This window comes from Bubalus kerabau, chromosome 19, assembly GCF_029407905.1.
Source record: "Bubalus kerabau isolate K-KA32 ecotype Philippines breed swamp buffalo chromosome 19, PCC_UOA_SB_1v2, whole genome shotgun sequence".
Classification (NCBI taxonomy): Eukaryota; Metazoa; Chordata; class Mammalia; order Artiodactyla; family Bovidae; genus Bubalus; species Bubalus kerabau.
In genome coordinates this window covers 60436928-60440363 of record NC_073642.1, presented here as the reverse complement: position 1 = coordinate 60440363, position 3436 = coordinate 60436928, and positions in this window count along the sequence as shown.

The following is a 3436-nucleotide window of genomic DNA, read 5'->3' as shown; positions in this document are numbered from 1 at the left end:
ACCGCAGGACAAGTTCCTAGAAGTGGATAAGTGGTTGGGTTAAAAATATCTGCATTTAACTCTGAATCAACATTGACAATTTTTCTCCCTAAAGGTGGAGATGACTGCTCTCTTCCAACCTACATATACAGAAATATGTTTTTAATATTTAAATTTTAAAATTTAGTGGATAAAATGGAATCCTGTACTTTTATTTGCATTCCCTTTACTAAGAATGAGTCTGACCAGCTTTTAACATGTTTAAAACCCATTTTTATTTCTTTTTTTATGAGCGATGCATTAATTTCTTTTGCAGAATTGAGTCTTCTGGTTATGGATGTGTGCAGCTCTTCAGAAGTTAAGGAACTCAACCTTTTCTCTCTGATATGACATGCAAATACTTTTTCCACTGTCTGGTTTGTCTTTGGACTTTATTCATGCTTTCATCCATGCAGAAATTTAAATCTTTTACTCAAAGTTTCTTTCTGCACACAAAATCAAATGTATTCATTTTTATTGCTTCTACATCATATGTATCATAATCTTTCTAAAGCATCCATCTAATTACGTCACTGCTCCTTACTGCCCTTAGCATAAAATCCCAGCGCGTTGGCCTGGCCTCCTGTTACTTCTCCCACCTTTTAGCCTATTCCCCAGGTGATCCAGTTGAGGGAACTCATCTTGCACATCCATCCTCACAAGCCTTGACTCATGCTTTCTTTTTGCTTACAGGAAGGCCCCTGTTTATGTGACAAGGGTGGCAGCCCCACGGTGGCCCCTCAGATCTTCCTTTGCTGGAGACCAGCATCAGGAAGGGGCTCCCCCTCCAGTGGCTTCCTGGAAGCTGTGGGCTCTGCCCAGCCAGCTCCAGCCCCAGGCTGACCTCGGTCAGGGCTGGTCCTGGGTCATTTCTGCCCAACATGGGCCCCAGATGTCAGAGCCTGTGACTGAAGCATTTACGGAAATGGTATTTTCATGGCTTTCCATAGTCATCAATTGACCTGACTGCAGGCTAGATTTTGTAGGGCATCGTTTGCTTATTTAAAGAAAAGTGGGGGTGGCAGGGAGGAAGGCGAGGGTGGGATGCATGGAGAGAGTAACATGGAAACTTACATTACTATATGTAAAATAGATAGCCAGTGGCAATTTGCTGTATGACTCAGGAAACTCAAACCAGGGCTCTGTAACAACCTAGAGGGGTGGGATGGAGCGGGGAGGTGGGAGGGATGTTCAAGAGGAAGGGGACATGTGTGTACCTATTGCTGATTCATGGTGATTTTTGGCAGAAATTAACACAATACTGTAAAGCAATTATATTTCAATTAAAAATAAATAAATGTAACTTACAAAAAGAAGAAATTACCCGGTAGGGTGTGAATTAAGTGTTTTCCATGGTTTCCTTCACAGATGAAGCCAACCCTGTGGACCAAATCTATATCATCACTATTGGCGTTGCAGGGTGCCCGTGCGCTCAGCTGCTTCAGTCGTGTCCGACTTTTTGAGACTGTATGGACTATAGTCACCAGGCTCTTTGGTCCATGGAATTTTCCAGGCAAGAGTACTGGAGTGGATTGCCATTTCCTCCTCCAGCAGATCTTCCCAACACAGGCATCGAACCCCCATCTCTTGCGTCTCCTGCATTGGCAGGTGTATTCTTTACCACCAGCACCTCCTGGGAAGCCCATCAATTGAATGCTACCAGGCAAAAGCACAGGAGTGATTCTTCTCTCTTCTTGCTTCAATAATCTTACTGAAACTCATGAGACATTTCTATCCGATGACTTGACATGTTTTATATTCAGCCTTTTAGCAGAGTCCAATTTCTGAAGCCCCCTGCTTTCCTGCAAGGCTCCCTCCTCCTCCCCCATATCTAGGACTCTGGGGACATGAGGAAAGGAGTGATACACTCAGCCCCGGGAGGGGAAGGCGGGAGAGCAGGCAATGACAAGACTCAGTCTCACGGTTGGATGGGATGCCCAGTGCGTGGAGGGGGGGGGCCACTGGACCACAGGTGACACAGCCTGACTTGATAGGGACACAGCCTCCTTCGTGTTAACTGGCCACCCAGGGCTCTTTGGGAGTTAATCCTGGGCTGGCTGGTGCTCCGGGTTCCTTCTTGTCGAGTTCCCTCTGCCCTCCTCCCCTCCTCCACTCTCATCTTTATTCCTCTCAGCTCCTAAAACAAGGCAGTTCCTGACTGTGAAATCTGGAATGCAAAAATTCTCTTCCACATCTGGCTGTGAGTGAGGAATCTCAAGGGGAGTATAGACCAGATCCTTTCTCTGTCAAGGCTGTGGGCAGACAGGCTGCCATGGGCTGAAGGGTGGCCCCCCAAATACATGTCCAGGTCTTAATACCTGGGCCCTGTGAACATGACATTATTTGGAAAAAGAGTCTTTGCCGATGGAATTAAGTTGTGTACCTTCAGATTATCCTTGGATTACCCTATTGTTTAGTTACTAAGGTGTGTCCTTCTATTTTGGGACCCCGTGACTGTAGCCCGCCAGGCTCTTCTTTCCATGGGACTTTCCAGGCAAGAATACTGGAGTGGGTTGCCATTTCCTTTTCCAGGGGAATCTTCCTGATCTAGGGATTGAACTCGGGTCTCCTGCATTGCAGGCAGATTCTTTGCCACTGAGCCACCTGGGAAGCCAATGATAACTGTCCTCATAATGGAAGAGGAGACTCAGACACAGAGAAAGCCACGTGGCCACAGAGGCCGAGACTGGAGTCAGGTGGCCACAAGCCAAGGAATGCTGGAGCCACCAGATGCTGGAAAGGGCAGGAAAGGATTCTCTCTCTCTAGCTCCTTCCGAGGGAGTGGGGCCCTGCTGACACCTTGATTTTGAACTTCTGGCCTCCAGAAGTAAGAATTTATGTCTGCTGTTTTAAGATGCCAAGTTTGTGATAATGCGTTACAACAGCCCCAGGAAACTAACATAGGCCAACAAAGTTGTAGCCCTGAATTTGCTGCCCCCGGGTCTGCTGCTTGACATGGAGAAGATCACTTCTGGAATTTCACCACCTTAATGCCAGTGAAGGCTTGGACTCCTTTCCCCTTCACCTGTGATGGGCTGATGGTCTCCTCCTAGCACAGCTGTGTGTATGTTTCCTCAGGTCCCTTGGAGCCCTGAGTATCCTGAGTTTTCTGCACTTTCCTGCTGTGGACCTGGAGAAAACTCTCATCAGAGAACTGCCAGGAAGCATTGGGATAATTCCAATGACATCAGTACTTCCTTAGATTACAGAGTTATGGGAAAAAACCTGCCACCAACTTCAAACTGCTGTAGAATATGAGGAAGAAGAAAGGTTTTGGACTAAATCTCTTTAGACAAAGAAAACCCAGGAAGCATCCATTGATTGGTTACCTTATCATGTGTGTGCATGTGTGTGTACATGCTGAATTGCTTCAATTGTATGTGACTCTTGGCGACCCTATGGATTATAGCCTGCCAGG